The 20,306-nt window shown below is 40.8% G+C and overlaps 1 protein-coding gene across 3 annotated transcripts in view; it reads right to left on the bottom strand.

The window, feature by feature from the left end:
- Positions 1-20,306, bottom strand: part of GPR176 (G protein-coupled receptor 176) — a 123,094-nt gene that overhangs the window by 77,782 nt on the left and 25,006 nt on the right. Inside the window, exon 1 of one of the 3 annotated variants that reach the window (XM_070378248.1) lies at positions 6,874-6,993. The exons of the other annotated variants lie outside the window; for them this stretch is intronic. The gene's annotated coding sequence lies outside the window, so the exon portion shown is untranslated. Of the gene's footprint in view, positions 1-6,873; positions 6,994-20,306 lie in introns of those variants that run through there. 3 annotated transcript variants of the gene reach the window in all.

The raw sequence follows: 20,306 nt of genomic DNA, 5'->3' as shown, positions 1-20,306 counted from the left end.
ACAGCCACATGATAAAGAACACTGGGTTTTGCAAGTTTAACAGGTCAAAAGTCATTGACTCAGACCTTTACTAACTACAGGTTTTTTCCCCCCAAGAAATAGTTCTTGATCATTTTCTATCAAACTTACCATGCATGACTGATTTACCTTACCCTGCTCCCGCAAAAAGATTGACCAGACTCTAGAAAACATCATGTTAGTAACCAAGATTCACTGGCTCATCAGCACTATCTGAGGGAACTAAGCCAAACTCTCTAGCTTTGCTCTGCTTGTTGAATGTTTATTCTTGCTGATTCCACCTTCAGATGTGTCTGTGCCCCCCTGTAAAGCCAGAATGGTCTCCAAAGTAAGTCAGGTAAAGAAGGAGGAATGTGAAATGCAAAACAAAAGAAAGCTTCCCCCACCTTCTTGCTCCAAGCAGCCTCTCCTGCCCATTTTCCGAATCACCTATCAGTCTCCAAAGTAAATTAGAGACAAGGTTTCTGATTCATTAACTATGGCACAACTATCAGCGGACTTGGTAATCACAGCATACTTGCCCTGCTAGGCACTGAAGACAGTCCCCTGGCCCATATAATCAGCCAAGCACTGCTCCTCCCTTCCAGAAAGCCAGTGCTCAGTGATGCGGAGCAAGACGCAGAGAGAAAGACACAATTTCTCCAAATCTTAGACTAAATCTATAATTCAACACAGTGTCCCTGCTTTCACAGGGGAATGCTAAATAATATGTCTTTAGAAATGGGAATCTTGGATTTGTCTGCCAAGAACTGTGAGACTCAGCATAGAACTTGTCAGGAACACTTCCCTCTTGCTGGGAAGCAGCCCAGGGAAGGAAAGAACGCTCACCTAGAAGAGGCGAGACCTGGGGCCTGCTGCACCCCCGCACACCCAGATAAGTCGCCTCCTCTCCCCCAACTTTGATTTTAACATCTATAAAATGATGGCGTTGGACACAACTAAAGATATCTATGCTGTTTCGCCTCAGCAGCAGGCCATGGGGTCAGAAGCATCAAAGTGTGGGACTGAATGATTTTTAAGATTTGAAAGATTTTAAGATTTTTACTGATTTGAAAGAAGCAACACTTGGTACACAAATACTAGAATGTCAGACAACAAGTAAAGGGCACAAAATGTATTTACTTACACTGATTTCTTTTTTGTCAACCATCATGCAAATGTCTATAACATGATAATAGCAGAATTAAATTTTAGCAGCTAAAAACAAAATAATTGATTATGTTTACCTTCAGCTGTAATGGTTAATTGACCTGGGCCTGTTAGCATCAGTGTGTCACATAATAGTGATCTTTGGGAAGGGGACTTGACCCTACTGGCCTAACAAATCGTGTGGGTATCCTAATTTAAACAGAAAATAAGGCTCCAACCCTTTCCCAGGCTTACCTGCAGGGACAGGTAGGCAGCTTTTGTTCCTTTTGTTCAGGTTGGGCCCCAGGGAAACTCTGAGGCTATTTCCTAACAGTCTCTGAGTCTAAACCAGTGGTTATCAAACTTTAGTGCACCCATGAATCACCTGAGAAACTTATTAAAAATGCAAATTCCTAAACCCCACTCTAGAGACTCTGGTTCAATAGTTTGGGGGCACATCATCACAGGAATGGGTATTTTAGAGATGTGCCAGAAGGCAACTGTGATATAGGTAATCCAAAACCCATAGCTGAAGACACACACTCTACATGGGTACTCAGTCAAGTCCAACTTTGCGATCCCACGCACTGTATCCCACCAGGCTCCTCTGTCCATGGGATTTCCCAGGTAAGAATACTGGAGTGGGTTGCCATTTCCTCCTCCAGGGGATATTCCCAACCCAGGGATCGAACCCTCGTCTCCTGCATCTCCTGCTTTCCAGGCAGATTCTTTTACTGCTGAATCATCCAGGAAGACACATTGGTCATTCCAAAATAGTTGAAAGGGGCCCTTGTACTAGAAAAGGGACTGGGTTTCCTTCGTTTGGCTAAAAATCTCATAGTCAAGGATTAAATTCCAAGCCAGCATGAAGAACCTTGCTTCTAAGGAAGATGGAGATGGCCTGGGCATGAAAGAGCAATGCATATTCCAGATAAACAGACATGAATGGTCTACAATCTACATTCGCTGGAATGATGACACTGAGTAAGGCAGCAGTATCATTAGACACTATGTATGAATGAATCATTCATTTGACATTTGACAGGTGAAAAGCAGCATGGGCAGAGGTCCTAGAGAGCCCTGCAACCCAAGCAGGACTTACAAAGCATCAAACAGTTAATTTCCAACAAAGTTTGTTGTTGGAAATTAACTGTTTCTGCTTCTGCTTATCTAAAGCTTTTGAGTTTCCTAACGACCTACCTTCCTAGACAAAAATTTCACTTGATTTGATGTTCTTCACCAAGAATCCTAACTTCTCTTCCAAAGGAGCATGTATTGTTATCCTTCTCCCTGAGCTCTGACAGTAGCTTCTCCAATGCCTTTCTTACCCTTCTTGAAGATGTAGACCTTTGCAATTCTTTGATAAGATTTCAGTTGCCAGAATCTTGCCCACTTTATAAACTTCCAGCTCATTAACTTTTAATGAGGAAGACTAATGACTTGCAATTAAGTCACCTCCCCTGGATTAGTTAGAGAACTAAAACTCCAAGCAAGCAAGCAAGACCCTTATCTTCTCTGCCATTGTAATTCCCACCCCTTGTGGCAACTGCTAATGCTCCTGGTGTTGCAAGGTTTGGGGTCTCTGCCACTTCAAGGTAGGGACAATTCAGAGAGCAATGCTACCTTCTCCCTCACAATCCCTGCTTTAAGCCCAGGAAAAATTAAATGAGCCCATTGTATTTTCCTTACTGAATAAAGTGTTATGGGACCTTGGCTCAAATTGTCCTCAAATACGAGAATGTTAGCATCTCAAAAACTTGAAACTGCAAAATTTCTGAAACCTCTTGCTGGGATATAAATGCCACACAGGCAGTGACTTCAGTTTGCTCATTCTTACACCCCCAGTACCTAGAGCAGTGCACGACATACAGCAGGTGGACAAATAACACTAGGAAGAGCCACACTCAGCATCGCCACAGACCTTCCATGGCTGGACCAAAGGCACATCCCCTCAGTCCTGTATTTAAAGTGGCAAGCAGGAACCTGCTCCCAGCTCAGGAGAGCTGAACGTACATATCTCTTCCCAGCTCCACTTCAGTGAGGTCACATCGGTAGCTTTAAATTCATGGTGGGAATATCTATACCATCAAAATTGGCAAACACATCAAATTAAAGCTTTTTTCCAAGAGAGAGCTGGTCATTAAACATTTACCAACATACCATTTACCAACATACCACTGCCCTTAAGACCTACAACATCTCTTTTCGGTGAATACAAAGGCTGGAAAAATGAAGTTCAGTTTTTGGCAGCTCCAGTCTAGAAAACAAAGCAGTATTATTTAAAAGAATCTCTTATTTACTTTTTAAAAGAATCAATTCACCCCAGTCCCTGATTTGGGTTCCCTGCACAACTCTATACAAGAAACTGCAATGAAATCTGAATGGGCTCCACTGTGAGGATGTTTCCCATCTGCAGAAGGTTGCAGTTATTAAGAGGTAACTGAGCAAAGACAAAAACCTGATAACAAGGATGGAGAGCCTGAGGAGATGAGCCTCAGACCCAGGCCACTAAGAGCCTAGGGAGCCGCCAAATGTAAAGCTCTTCTGAGCTGCGCAGTATGGAATCATAGACAATGATTTTAACTATAAATCACACTTTCTATTGTATTTTCAAACATGTTTACAGTATTTACTATGTGACAAGCAATAGTCAATTTGCTTAGCAAATGTTTACTCGTTATTTTAGCTGCAAGTACCATGTAAGTGTCTAGTATTACCCAAACTAAAGAAACCTTTTTGAGTTTTACCCTTTGGCTCACGAAAAAGCAGAAACACAAATCTGCTCATCACCCACTTAATGACTCTAGACTTGGTGTGAAAACTGAAGCTGAGGTCCACCTGACCATGGATGAGCTGGACTTGACTAGATCTCCTTAGGAGCCACAGACTAAATTTAGCACCATGGTATATGTCTTCTGTGGAGTTTAATGGAAAAAGACAGAAGCCATGGAGAAGGAAGCAGTCAGTGTTGCAGAGGCCTTCTCCTTTTTGAAAAGGTAGAAGACTAGATTAGGAAGCCTCTTAAATCTTTTCCAGCTATGTAACAATGATGATAATAAAGACAAAACAGCTATAAAGCTGGTTCTATTTATCTGTTCACATATTATACCCCAATATGAAATCATCTCTCAGACCCAGAACAGTATTGACAATAAATAACAAAATCTCCTTAAAGAATAAATGATATGCCAGGAGAATCTGCTTATGCTATTTTTGAGCCTAAATAGACTAGAACCCCAGAATGAGATGAAAATACAATACTGATACTCTCAATATAAATTTTAAATCAAAGAGAAAACAATAGTCTACCTGAATAATTTAAGGTATCAAGATGGACCCATTCTCAAACAACTACAATTTTGGAAATCAGATATGAGGATTCATTATTTCCTGATTTATTTATTTTCAGTTCAGTTCAGTTGCTCAGTCACGTCCGACTCTTTGCAACCCCATGAACCTCAGCACGCCAGGCCTCCCTGTCCATCACCAACTCCCAGAGTCCACCCAAACCCATGTCCATCGAGTCGGTGATGCCATCCAACCATCTCATCCTCTGTCATCCCCTTCTCCTGCCCTCAATCTTTCCCAGCATCAGAGTCTTTTCAAATGAGTCAGCTCTTCACATCAGGTGGCCAAAGTATTGGAGTTTTAGTTTCAACATCAGTCCATCCAATGAACACCCAGGACTGATTTCCTTTAGGATGGACTTGTTGGATCTCCTTGCTGTCCAAGGGACTCTCGAGGGTCTTCTTCAACACCACAGTTCAAAAGCATCAATTCTTATGTGCTCAGCTTTCTTTATAATCCAACTCTCACATCGATACATGACCACTGGAAAAACCATAGCCCTGACTAGATAGACATTTTTTGGCAAAGTAATGTCTCTGCTTTTCAATATGCTGTCTAAGTTGGTCATAACTTTCCTTCCAAGGAGCAGGCGTCTTTTAATTTCATGGCTGCAATCACCATCTGCAGTGATTTTCAAGCCCCCCAAAATAAAGTCAGCCACCATTTCCACTGTTTCCCTATCTATTTGCCATGACATGATGGGACCAGATGCCATGATCTTCGTTTTCTGAATGTTGAGCTTTAAGCCAACTTTTTCACTCTCCACTTTCACTTTCATCAAGAGGCTTTTTAGTTCCTCTTCACTTTCTGCCATAAGGGTGGTGTCATCTGCTTATCTAAGGTTATTGATATTTCTCCCGGCAATCTTGATTCCAGCTTGTACTTCTTCCAGCCCAGCGTTTCTCATGCTGTACTCTGCATATAAGTTAAATAAGCTGGGTGACGATATACAGCCTTGACATACTCCTTTTCCTATTTGGAACCAGTCTGTTATGCCATGTCCAGTTCTAACTGTTGCTTCCTGACCTGCATACAGGTTTCTCAAGAGGCAGGTCAGGCGGTCTGGTATTCCCATCTCTTTCAGAATTTTCCACAGTTTATTGTGATCCACACAGTCAAAGGCTTTGGCATAGTCGATAAAGCAGAAATAGAGTTCCTGTTTTTCTGGAACTCTCTTGCTTTTTCGATGATCCAGGGGATGTTGGCAATTTGATCTCTGGTTCCTCTGCCTTTTCTAAAACCAGCTTGAACATCTGGAAGTTCACAGTTCACGTATTGCTGAAGCCTGGCTTGGAGAATTTTAAGCATTACTTTACTAGCATGTGAGATGAGTGCAATTGTATGGTTGTTTGAGCATTCTTTGACATTGCCTTTCTTTGGGATTGGGACTGATCTTTTCCAGTCCTGTGACCACTGCTGAGTTTTCCAAATTTGCTGGCTATTGAATGCAGCACTTTCAGAGCATCATCTTTCAGGATTTGAAATAGCTCAACTGGAATTCCATCACCTCCACTAACTTTGTTCATAGTGATGCTTCCTAAGGCCCATTTGACTTCACATTCCAGGATGTCTGGCTCTAGGTGAGTGATCAGACCATTGTGATTATCTTGGTCGTGAAGATCTTTTTTGTACAGTTCTTCTGTGTATTCTTGCCACCTCTTCTTAGTATCTTCTGCTTCTGTTGCTGCTGCTAAGTCGCTTCAGTCGTGTCCGACTCTATGCGACCCCATAGACAGCAGCCCACCAGGCTCCACCATCCCTGGGATTCTCTAGGCAAGAACACTGGAGTGGGTTGCCATTTCCTTCTCCAGTGCATAAAAGTGAGAAGTGAAAGTGAAGTCGATCAGTCGTGTCCGACTCCTAGTGACCCCATGGACTCAAGCCCACCAGGCTCCTCCGTCCACGGGATTTGCCAGGCAAGAGTACTAGAGTGGGTTGCCATTGCAGGTCCCTACCATTTCTGTCCTTTATTGAGCCCATCTTTGCATGAAATGTTCCCTTGGTATCTCTAATTTTCTTGACGAGATCTCTAGTCTTTCCCATTCTATTGTTTTCTTCTATTTCTTTGCATTGATTGCTGAGGAAGGCTTTCTTATCTCTCCTTGCTATTCTTTGGAACTCTGCATTCAAATGGGTATATCGTTCCTTTTCTCCTTTGCTTTTCACTTCCCTTCTTTTCACAGCTATTTGTAAGGCCTCCTCAGACAACCATTTTGCTTTTTTGCATTTCTTTTTCTTGGGGATGGTCTTGATTCCTGTCTCCTGTACAATGTCACGAACCTCCATCCATAGTTCATCAGGCACTCTATCAGATCTAGTCCCTTAAATCTATTTCTCACTTCCACTGTATAATCATAAGGTATTTGATTTAGGTCATACCTGAATGGTCTAGTGGTTTTCTCCACTTTCTTCAATTTCAGTCTGAATTTGGCAATAAGGAGTTCATGATCTGAGCCACAGTCAGGTCCCGGTCTTGTTTTTGCTGACTGTATAGAGCTTCTCCATCTTTGGCTGCAAAGAATATAATCAATCTGATTTTGGTGTTGACCATCATTTATTATAATTACCATTTTATAACATCTTTTGAAGTGACTCAAGGCTCTCAAATTATATTAATTTACACTGGCAACTTGGGGTCTCAAGAACATTGATTCCCCTCTCTTGCTTTTCCCACTAGCCAACACACAAAACTGAAATGCACATTAAATTCACACAGTTGTGAACTACCAGCCTTGACATTATATTAAAACCAAGATAGATATAGAAGCAAGTTGTGCCAATATTTCAATGGATTGCAACAATTTTCTGTTTGTTTTTTAACTCAAAAGAAATACTTTAAATAAACCCAACACTGTGTTTCCCCTCAACCTTCCACCTTCACACACATTTTTAAAGGCAGTTTCCAAAAAAGAGCACTGGGATAGATAGTCACACAGACAAATTCTATATCACAACAAGACATACAATTCAGTTAGAGTTTATTTTCTTTTTTAAACAACAGATAACTGTGGTGGTTGAGCACTTACTGATTTGGTAGGGTGGAATTAAAGAAATCTCAATTAAAACTGGAGTGAGGATAGGCCTGTAGGGGGAGCTCTCATACCTCACGGAGATAGTCAATTATTTGGAAAAGGAGATGTACACCTACATCTGTAACAGAAAGGTGATGCCTACTTTACTATCCAGGCTTCCCTACTACCCTATTTCCTTTCCCAGATGGCTCAGCGGCTAAAAAAAAAAAAAAAAAAAAACCTGCCAAATGCAGGAGACACAGGTTCAATCCCTGGGTCAGGAAGATCCCCTGGAGAAAGAAACTGGCAACCCACTCCAATATTCCTGCCTGGGAAATCCCATTGGCAGAGAAGCCAAGTGGGCTTCAGTATATGGGGTTGAAAAGAATCCAACTCAACTTAAGAGTCTAAACAACAATAACTTTACTATCCAGCAGGAAGAAGAAAATCCTCCCTCCCACCTCCCACACACATACATACACTCTGATCAGAGACGGTAGCAATCCAACCAATGAACTGGTTGATTCTTCTATGGGGAGACCCTCCATACTTTGGACTCACAGCTTCCTTCAATGGATTCTTTGGTTATTACAGCCCTGCCCTGTTCCCTCCTCTTCCCTATAATAGCAAGTTCCCCTGCCTTGTCTCTGGATTTGCCTATAGTCTTCCATAGTTCATGTACCCTAAGTTGCAATTCCTCCAGCTATTCTTAAATAAGCTTTCTTTTACTGGTAAAATATCTGGCTGTTATATTACAGAAACTGACAGTATGGACAATAATGATATTAAAGCAAAGACGAGAAACACTGACAATATTTGAGTATTTGCCAGTCATCTTGCTAGTGCTCTGCAGATATTAGCATATAGCCTCCCAGCATTATGATACAGATAAATAAGAAAACTGGTGCTCAGCATAATTGTTTATCCTTTACTCTGCTTTCAGTTATCAAGAACTTCAAAAGAAAATATTAAAAATGTACAAATAAAACTCCATAACACCCTTTCTAGGAAATCACCCCATTGAGAAAAAAACTTGGACAAATACCTTTTTTTAATTAAAAGATACTCATCACAGCACTACTTTTCATGGTTTAAAAAAAGAAACATCTTCCATGTCCAAAAATATAAGAATGGTTAAATGATTAAATACCTGAATACCACACAAATGTATGAAATGGTGCTTTTAACAAATGTTTACTGATATAAGAAAATGTTCATGAATATTTACTCTTCTCTTCTTCACAACTTTCTGTGTTTTCTAAATTCTCTACTATTTTACAAGGAGACAAACATTACCTTAAAAATAATAACAGTTAGCACAAGGACAAAATGCTAACAAGTGCCAGAACCAGAACACCCAGAACTATCTAATTCTAGAGCCCTCTGGCCCATTACCCAACACTGATCCCATCTAAAGTGTTAGTCACTCAGTCATGTCTGACTCTTTGCAGACCCATGGACTGTAACCTGCCAGGTTCCTCTGTCCATGGAATTCTCCAGGCAAAAGTACTGGAGTCGGTTGCCATTTCCTTCAGGGGATCTTCCCAACCCAGGAATTGAACCTTGGTCTCCTGCACTGCAGGCAGATTCTTTACCATATGAGCCACCAGAGAAGCAAAACACACTACCATGAACAGTTCCTTAATAAAAACCCTTCATTTAATTTCAAATAGTTCACACATTTTATATTCACTCCACAACATTTATACAATACCTATTGTGTACAAAGAATTAATATTTATCTCTGAAACACACACATTAAGACCATTTTGCAAATAAGGTTTTAAGTCTATTAGCCCTTCAACTTCCACCTTTTCCAATCCCTTCTCACATCTGCAAGTGCCATGGCAATAATGCATCTGATAGCAAACTGCATTTGTTGCCTGCGAGATCATGACCATAGCTGTGGAAAACATTTTAAAATTTTATTTAAAAATTTTATCTGGTCATAGCCTTGTTTGCTTTGGACTTAATTTATTTCAAGTTCAGAGCATCTAGAGCTTGAATAATCAGCTAGTGACATTCATGACATTGTACAGGAGACAGGGATCAAGACCATCCCCATGGAAAAGAAATGCAAAAAAGCAAAATGGCTGTCTGCGGAGGCCTTACAAATAGCTGTGAAAAGAAGAGAAGTGAAAAGCAAAGGAGAAAAGGAAAGATATAAACATCTGAATGCAGAGTTCCAAAGAATAGCAAGAAGAGATAAGAAAGCCTTCTTCAGCGATCCATGCAAAGAAATAGAGTAAAACAACAGAATGGGAAAGACTAGAGATCTCTTCAAGAAAATCAGAGATACCAAAGGAACATTTCATGCAAAGATGGGCTCGATAAAGATGGTATGGACCTAACAGAAGCAGAAGATATTAAGAAGAGGTGGCAAGAATACACACAACTGTACAAAAAAGATCTTCACGACCCAGATAATCACGATGGTGTGATCACTGACCTAGAGCCAGACATCCTGGAATGTGAAGTCAAGTGGGCCTTAGAAAGCATCACAAAGCTAGTGGAGGTGATAGAATTCCAGTTGAGCTATTCCAAATCCTGAAAGATGATGCTGTGAAAGTGCTGCACTCAATATGCCAGCAAATTTGGAAAACTCAGCAGTGGCCACAGGACTGGAAAAGGTCAGTTTTCATTCCAATCCCAAAGAAAGGCAATGCCAAAGAATGCTCAAACTACCACACAATTGCACTCATCTCACACCCTAGTAAAGTAATGCTCAAAATTCTCCAAGCCAGGCTTCAGCAATATGTGAACCGTGAACTTCCTGAGGTTCAAGCTGGTTTTAGAAAAGGCAAAGGAACCAGAGATCAAATTGCCAACATCCCCTGGATCATCAAAAAAGCAAGAGAGTTCCAGAAAAACATCTATTTCTGCTTTATTGACTATGCCAAAGCCTTTGACTGTGTGGATCACAATAAACTGTGGAAAATTCTGAAAGAGATGGGAATACCAGACCACCTGATCTGCCTCTTGAGAAATGTGTATGCAGGTCAGGAAGCAGCAGTTAGAACTGGACAGGGAACAACAGACTGGTTCCAAATAGGAAAAGGAATACATCAAGGCTGTATATTGTCACCCAGTTTATTTAACTTATATGCAGAGTACACCATGAGAAACGCTGGACTGGAAGAAACAAAAGCTGGAATCAAGATTGCCGGGAGAAACATCTATAACCTCAGATATGCAGATGACACCACCCTTATGGCAGAAAGTGAAGAGGAACTTAAAAGCCTCTTGATGAAAGTGAAAGTGGAGAGTGAAAAAGTTGGCTTAAAGCTCAACATTCAGAAAATGAAGATCATGGCATCCGGTCCCATCACTTCATGGGAAATAGATGGGGAAACAGTGGAAACAGGTCAGACTTTGTTTTTCTGGGCTCCAAAATCACTGCAGATGGTGACTGCAGCCTTGAAATTAAAAGATGCTTACTCCTTGGAAGGAAAGTTATTACCAACCTAGATAGCATATTCAAAAGCAGAGATATTACTTTGCCAACAAAGGTTCGTCTAGTCAAGGATATGGTTTTTCCTGTGGTCTTGTATGGATGTGAGAGTTGGACTGTGAAGAAGGCTGAGTGCCGAAGAATTGATGCTTTTGAACTGTGGTGTTGGAGAAGACTCTTGAGAGTCCCTTGGACTGCAAGGAGATCCAACCAGTCCATTCTGAAGGAGATCAGCCCTGGGATTTCTTTGGAAGGAATGATGTTAAAGCTGAAACTCCAGTACTTTGGCCCCCTCATGCGAAGAGTTGACTCATTGGAAAAGACTCTGATGCTGGGAGGGATTGGGGGCAGGAGGAGAAGGGGACGACAGAGGATGAGATGGCTGGATGGCATCACTGACTCGATGGACGTGAGTCTGAGTGAACTCCGGGAGTTGGTGATGGACAGGGAGGCCTGGCGTGCTGCAATTTATGGGGTCGCAAAGAGTCGGACATGACTGAGCGACTGATCTGATCTAAATCAGCTAATAATCCATCCTCAGTGTCTGCATCTTTTCAGGCAGCTTTCCATCTCTATTCCCTGTTACTGTCAAGAAACCCCAATTCATCCTGTGATTTGCATAAGGCCACTCTAAGCCAGCAAGAGACTCTGTTACTCTGCTCCCAAGGGTGGCCAATGTAAGATGTTGTCAAAGTTCTGAATTATCATCTGAAAACCTTACCATTCATCACTGTCTCTGTGGACCACATTAGTGACAATATTTTAATCTGATAAAATATTTTTATTTTATTGCTTCATTCCTATGAAGTTATAATGTCAATATGGTCTTAATGGTCTTAACGTCAATGGTCTTAATGTGTGTGTTTCAGAGATAAATCTTAATCCTTTGTACACAATAGGTATTCTGTAAATGTGTGTGGAGTGAATATAAAATATGTGAACTATTTGACATTATAACGTCAATAAATATTACATAGGTCAGGTAGACTAATTCACACAATGAAAACTAATTTAAAATATTCTTTTTCCTCTTCATTTATAGTTAAGTCTTCCCTTTTTAAAAAGATTATGGTGATTTTACCAAGTGACTTGCTATCCTTAAAATCTTTCAGTAAGAATGATCACCAACATGGCAATATAACACCTCCTTACACCAGTTCCACAGTTACAGGTCCAGGTCAGAATGGAAACGTACAAGTACCTCTCTTTTCAATCATTCTTGAATTATGTAAACAATAACTATAAGCAGAGATGAGAGCTTATGTTTCTAAGAGGAGACAGAGAGTGAAAGGAATATCTGAAGAATGAGAGCAGTTAGCCAAGGAAGAGCTTTTATAGATAAAGGAACAATAGAAGACAAGGCAAAGAGACTAGGAAGAAAATAAAGTGCCCTGGGAACCATGGGTGGTTTGGAATTCCTGGAGTGGAAGAGGTGAGCTGGAGAGGGAAACAGGGGCCAAGTTGCAGAATGTCACTATAAGGAAACAGAGAGAATAGGAGGTCAGGGAAAGGTTCCAGATAGGACAGTGACATGATCAGAGTCATTAACTGAAGGATAATCAGGACAGGTGAAAATGGAAGTGTAAAACATGTTCTCCCAAGAAGCCTAACTGTGAACAGAAGAAGAAAGACACTAAAGGGGGAGAAATGCAAAAGGGATTGGCAAAAGAGCCAGGTAAAGTAAGAGACATTAAAGGTAAAGGCATGAGATAGATGACTGTTGGAGGATATGGATACTAATGAGTTTGTAAGTATTGAAATAAGAACTTGAAAGCTTTACTCACCAGAGACCTCCTTCCTGTTCTAAGTGAAAGTGAAAATGAAGTCACTCAGTCCTGTCCGACTCCTAGCGACCCCATGGACTACAGCCCACCAGGCCCTCCGTCCATGGAATTTTCCAGGCAAGAGTACTGGAGTGGGGTGCCATTGCCTTCTCCCGTTAACAGTGGCTAGGCATATTATACTTACTTGGAATATTATATTTCCTGTTCTAAAGGAACATTCAAATCTAGATTTCTCATCCAGAATGCCAAGTCTTCTGGTTTCGAGCTACACAGAGTGTAGTCTGAGGACCAATAGCATCAACAGTATCTAGAAGCTTGTTAGAAATGCAGAATCTCAGGCTCCACCCCAGACCTCCAGAATCAGAACCTTTATTGTAACCAGATCTCTGGCACATTCACTTACACACTGAAGTTTGAGAAGCACAACTACAGACTAACTCTGGAGACCTTTAAGGAATTATGAAGAATAGGAAAGGAACCAGAAGACTAGAGACAGGAAAAAGAGGAGAAAAAAATACAGCAAAATTTATACTGGTCAACCTGACACTAGTATGAATTAGTGACAGGATGACCAGAAGTAATCACTAGGGGCCAGCATGGATGCACTAACTATGAATCATGCCCCAGAGAACAGATTTACGGTTGCCAAAAGGGAGTGGGTTGGGGGAGTGATAGAGTGGAAGGTTGGGATTAGCAGATGTAAGCTATTATATATGGAATGGTCAAACAACAAGGTCCTACTGTGTATCACAGGGAACTATACTCAATATCCTGTGATAAACTACCATGATGGAAAAAAAATACCAAAAAAGAATATATAAAACTGAGTCACTGCTATACAGCAGATATTAACACAGAATTGTAAATCAACTATTACTTCAATTTGAAAAAAGAATAAATCATGCCAGATTCTCTTTATTTTCTATCAGCAAGCCCAGGAAATACAATAGACATATCTGGTTTTCAACAAAGCATCTGATAAAATGTCTCAAAATACTTTGGTAAGTAAGATATGTATGGACTGGGTAATAGTTCTATTCAATCCATTCATAATTGGTTTAATAATTATTTCAAAAGGGTTTTAACTAGTAAATTAAAAGTAGCCTAGATTTTACCAGATCTCTAATGACAAGACTTCCAACTTTCTTTCCCTAGATCATTCAACACTTTTTTTAAAAATTTCGATAATTTAGGAGACACCAAAGATACACTTCCCTGGTAGCTCAGTGGTAAAGAATCCACCTGCAATGCAGGAGATGCAGGATTGATCCCTAGGTCAGGAAGATCCCCTGGAGAAGGAAATGGCAACCCATTGCAGCATTCTTTCCTGGGAAATCCCAAGGACAGAGGGGTTTGGCAGGCTACAGTCCATGGGCTCATGAAGAGTCAAACACAACTTAGCAACTCAACAACAACAACCAAAGATACACAGCTGGTTATCACTGAAAGCAAAATGTTACTTGGCATCATCAAGATCCACTCCCCTCCCCCACAAAATTAACAGGTTGATATAAAGAATTAAAACATCTTAGTTATATTTAAATGAATTTAAATGATGATGAAACTAACCTGGGCTCCTAAACAATAAAGACAGGATAATGAAAAAGAAGCATAACAGCAGTGAAATAAAGGCTTGGGAGTTTGAGAGATGCTAAATTCAATATGAGACATTAACATGAAGTGAACAGGATGTGAGTTCAGTTCAACACACCTGCCAAACTCCCTAATACAAGACTTATATAAGATTAAAAGAGGGCAGCAAAAAAATAAATAAATAAAAATAAAAGAGGGCAGCAGAATTAAATTAGCTTTTGCATTCTGTAACTTGAGATAGTACACAAAGATCTCATAATAAAAATTAAAGATGCCTGATATTAACAATAAGAAGTCCTAATAAGCAGACCAAATTGAAGTGTACTTTAGAGATACCCACATACTCCCTTGTTGTTCATATTGTAACAAGAGATTTGCATGCTAAATCAGTCATAATTCTCTCCAAACTCAAATAGCCCTTAATGGTCCTTCTGATCACCTACTTACCCTCTCTGTTCTCCTTTGTGCCAAACTTAACATGACCCTTGTGTGTTCCCATAACTACACTGCTTGTGGCTTTTTTTTATAAAGACTTACTTTCCCAGTCTGGGATCATTGCTGCATACATATTGGATATTTAGAGGGCACATTTAGGCTTAAAGCATCTTAGGGATACTGTTGGCCTGGGAAATCCAGACTGGTGACAGATGGGTGGAACTTCAGGGCTTTAGTTACTAAAGTATTAAGAAGCCCCAGAAGAAGGTGGAGCTCAGCATGAATGAAAGGAATGAAGGCAAAAGAAGCCCAAAATCCTAGGGATGGCATATGACATGTACCATAAGATGATGGGTATTGTCTAAAATTTTATTTCAATCTCAAAGTTTTGTGAGTAAAAAATAAATTCTGCATAGTACAAATGGAAGGATGATTTTGTGTTTTCCGATTTAAGTAACTTCAGACAGTTCTATCATGTTTCTGACTGCTAACTATTCCAGCTGAAATTCCATATGGAGATATGAGGTTGCGAGACAGAGAAGGAGCACCTGAAAATAAGATGAAGTACTCACATTACCCCACCACTACTTCTATAAAGGATATACCTCAAAAGGCAACCAACCTCCTGTCTTTTGAATAAATAATTTAGTTATAACTTATAGGATATGGGCTGAGATGGAGATGGTTAGCAGAAGCAGAATTAGGAAATTAATCTCACTCATAAAATTTTGAGGTAAATTTCATTATCTAAGTCAGATTTGAGGAGGGGTCCTGCTTATTGAAATACTGAGTATCTATCTTTTCCATATTACCTTCAGATATTAAGTAACACTGGCTATTAAAAGAGGGGTAGAACTGGTGCCAATAACCCCAAACTTAAATTCCTACTTCTTCCCCATTCCAATTACTCTTTGCAAGAATGAGTTGACTAAAAGCAATTTCCCAGGTGGCTCAGACAGTAAAGCATCTGCCTACAATGCGGGAGACCTGGGTTCAATCCCTGGGTTGGGAAGATCTCCGGGAGAAGGAAATGGCAACCCACTCCAGTATGCTTGCCTGGAAAATCCCATGGATAGAGGAGCCCGGTAGGACAGTCCATGGGGTCGCAAAGAGTCGGACATAACTGAGCAATTTCACTTTCTTTAACTTAATGCTACTACTCCCGTAGGAGGAAAAAAACACATCTTCTAATGACCCAGACACTTAAGTAATCAGTCTTTCCTTTCACTCACCTAACATCTACCCTCACTGCTTGGCTCCTGGGGCTATAACTTGGGAGTTAACCTGCATGATGCCCACCTAAGAAGACACTAAGAAGGTGGCTGGGCATCCCTAGATGAATGTTAAAGTGTGAAGCACCTGCATCAAAATCACATAGAGCATTCATTAAAGATATGGGCTGCAAGATCCTAGGCCAGGGGTCTTGGAGCCTATGGTAGCTCAGTAGTAAAGAACCTGCCTGCCAATGGTCTGCCTACCAATACAGGAGACAGGGGTTTGATCCCAGGTCCAGGAAGATCCCACATGCCATGTGGCAACTAAGCCCACGCACCACAACTACTGAGCCTATGCCACAACTACCGAAGCCCGCATGCTCTAGAGCCTGTGCTCTGCAACAAGAGAAGCCACCACAATGAGAAGCCCACCTACCCCAAGAGTATCCTCTGCTTGCCACTAGAGAAAGCTCATGTGAAGCAACAAAGACCCACCACAGTCAAAAATAAATAAATAAATAAAATTATATTTTAAAAAAGACCCCAGGCCAAACCCATGAAACAGAATTTCTGATGGTGTAACTCAGGAACCTGCACTTTTTAACGAGTGATTTTTATGCACACTACATTTAAGAATCTCTGCCTTTCAATGACAATTACAAAGAGAGACAAAGTGATTTACCACATCAACCCATCACTCAACAGTAGGGCCAGGCTAGAATCCACCATTCCTCAGCACCTGGTGTGAACTTCACCAACTAGAGCCCAAGGGCTCGGTACCAAATAGAAAAAATGATTTGGCGCTCTACAGAGAAAAGTCCCACCCAATCTTAACAATAATGGCATCCCACAGAGAAATAGCCGTCTAGTCCTTAATCCTGCCTTTCACGTGGCAGAGGCAGAAAGCTTCATTTTAGGGCTTCTGAAAATTTGTAGAATTGCCACTGCTAAAGATTCACAGCCTTGGGAGAAGGCCGTGGAAACAACAGGACAAACACAAAAGGTGCTATTTTCATCAATCAGTGAGAGGGTCTGGAAACCGCAATTTGATTATTTTGTCTCAGCTTGAGACTCGCTTGAACTTTATGTTCCTGGAAATTACATTCACACTCAGGTTGACTTCAGAGAGTTATTCTTTCTTTTCCATTTAGCAGCATTTGGAAGTGCTTTTTGTCCTAAGACACTGCACAGGAAGCCCCCACAAAAAGAAGCTGTAATTAAAGGTGTAAATGAGCACACACAGGGATGCTGAGGGAGCCAGGGAATAAACATCACAAACCCTCTAACATGAGGCAGAGGTATCCTCAAACATTCTTACTCAGAAAATACAAAGTCATTCTTAATACAAGACGCTCTCAACTACTTTATTCAGAACAAGTAATAAATTACTTAATTTGGAATTTTGTCTGTAGAAGGCATAATGACCTAAAATTATCACATTCAACAATATTTTAGCCTTCTTCTAAAGGTCATCTGATGAAATATCAGTAATTTTAATAGGAGGTAACAGTATCATTCATGTTTCATGGGCATGTGAACTCACAACTACAAGTTTTACCAGCTCTCATTAAAAGCCATACATGATAATGTCATAGTTTGTGAATGGCAACCAGACAAATATGGAGACCAAAAAATGTCCTAAAGGAATCAGAATACTTACTTGTGGCTCAGGTTGAAATTTCAGTGTAAGTTTTAAAAAAATAAAATAAAAGCAGTGTCTCTCTTACCCACCTTGGAAGTGATGATGGGCGCTAAAAACTGTATAAAATGTGAAAGTGTAGTCACGCGGTCTTGTCCAACTCTTTGAAACCCCATGAACTGTAGCCTGCCAGGCTCCTTTATCCACAGACTTCTCCAGGCAAGAATACTGGAGTGGATTTCCATTCCCTTCTCCAGAGGATCTTCCCAACCCAGGGACTGAATCCGGGTCTCCCACACTGCAGGCAGATTCTTTACTGTCTGAGCCACCAGGGAAACCAAAGAAAAACTCTATAAAAGTGGCTCTAAAATGCTTTCTCCAAAAGCAGTTGCTGATATGAAAGAGATATGTATAAAATTTGAACAAAATCGCTTCATCAATTTTAAATAGGAAAAAAAGGCTGGATGAAGCACAAGCAGGAATCAAGATTTCTGGGAGAAATATCAATAACCTCAGATATGCAGATGATACCACCCAAATGGCAGAAAGCAGGGAGGAACTAAAGAACCTCTTGATGAAAGTGAAAGGGGAGAGTGAAAAAGCTAGCTTAAAACTCAACATTCGAAAAATGAAGATCATGGCACCTGGTCCCATAGGTTCAGTTCAGTTCAGTTGCTGAGTCATGTCCGACACTTTGTGACCCCATGGAAAGCAGCACACCAGGCCTCACGGTCCATCACCAACTCCCGGAGTTTGCTCAAACTCATGTCCATTGAGTCGGTGATGCCACCCAACCATCTCATCCAATGCCATCCCCTTCTGCTCCCACCCTCAATAGTTTCCAGGATCAGGGTCTTTTCAAATGAGTCAGTACTTCACATCAAGTGGCCAAAGTATTGGAGCTTCAGCTTCAGCATCAGTCCTTCCAATGAATATTCAGGACTGATTTCCTTTAGGATGGACTGGTCTTCTCCAGCATCACAGCTCAAAAGCATTAATTCTTCAGCACTCATCTTTCTTTATAGGCCAGCTCTCACACCCATACATGACTACTGGAAAAACCATAGCTTTGACTAGATGGATTTTGTTGGCAAAGTAATGTATCTGCTTTTTAATATGCTGTCCAGGTTGGTCATAACTTTTCATCCAAGGAGTAAAAGTCTTTTAATTTCATGGCCACAGGCACCATCAGCAGTGATTTTGGAGCCCCCCCAAAAAAGGTCTGTCACTGTTTCCATTGTTTTCTCATCTATTCCCATGAAGTGATGGGACCAGATGCCATGATCTTAGTTTTCTGAATGTTGAACTTTAAGCCAATATTTTTACTCTCCTCTTTCACTTTCATCAAGAAGCTCTTTAGTTCTTCTTCACTTTCTGCCATAAGGGTGGTGTCATCTGCATATCTGAGGTTATTGATATTTCTCCCGGCAATCTTGATTCCAGCTTGTGCTTCATCCAGCCCAGTATTTCACATGATGTACTCTGCATATAAGTTAAATAAGCAGGATGACCATATACAGCCTTGACGTACTCCTGTCCCTATTTGGAACCAGTCTGTTTTTCCATGGCCAGTTCTAACTGCTGCTTCTTGACCTGCATACAGATTTCTCAGGAGGCAGGTCAGGTGGTCTGGTATGCCCATCTCTTTCAGAATTTTCCACAGTTTATTGTGATCCACACAGTCAAAGGCTTTGGCATAGTCAATAAAGCAGAAATAGATATTTTTCTGGAACTCTCTTGCTTTTTCAATGATCCAGCAGATGTTGGCAATTTGATCTCTGGTTCCTCTGCCTTTTCCTAATTCAGCTTGAACATCTGGAAGTTCATGGTTCATGTACTGCTGAAGGCTGGCTTAAAGAATTTTGAGCATTACTTTACTAGGGTGTGAGATGAGTGCAATTGTGCGGTAGTTTGAGCATTCTTTGGCATTGTCTTTCTTTGGGATCGGAATGAAAACTGACCTTTTCCAGTCCTGTGGCCACTGCTGAGTTTTCCAAATTTGCTGGCATATTGAGTGCAGCACTTTCACAGCATCATCTTGCAGGATTTCAAATAGCTCAACTGGAATTCCATCACCTCCACTAGCTTTGTTCATAGTGGTGCTTTCTAAGACCCACTTGACTTTGCATTCCAGGATGTCTGGCCCTAGGTGAGTGATCATACCATCGTGATTATTTGGGTCATGAAGATCTTTTTTTATAGTTCTTCTGTGTATTCTTGCCATCTCTTCTTAATATCTTCTGCTTTTGTTAGGTCCATACCATTTCTGTCCTTTATTGTGCCTATCTTTGCATGAAATGTTCCCTTGGGATCTCTAATTTTCTTGAAGAGATCTCTAGTCTACCCCACTCTGTTGTTTTCCTCTATTTCTTTGCACTGATCACTGAGGAAGGCCTTCTTATCTTTCCTTGCTATTCTTTGGAACTCTGCATTCAGATGCTTATATCTTTCCTTCTCTCCTTTGCTTTTTGCTTCTCTTCTTAGTTATTTGTAAGGCCTCCTCAGACAGCCATTTTTCTTTTTTGCATTTCTTTTTCTTTGGGATGGTCTTGATCCCTGTCTCCTATGCAATGTCACGAACCTCCATCCATAGTTCTTCAGGCACTCTATCAGATCTAATCCCTTGAATCTATTTCTCACTTCCACCGTATAATCATAAGGGATTTGATTTAGGTCATACCTGAA

The sequence above is a fragment of the Bos mutus genome, chromosome 10 (assembly GCF_027580195.1).
Source record: "Bos mutus isolate GX-2022 chromosome 10, NWIPB_WYAK_1.1, whole genome shotgun sequence".
NCBI lineage: Eukaryota > Metazoa > Chordata > Mammalia > Artiodactyla > Bovidae > Bos > Bos mutus.
The sequence above is the reverse complement of the archived record's forward strand: the minus strand, read 5'-3'. Positions and strand labels throughout refer to the sequence as shown.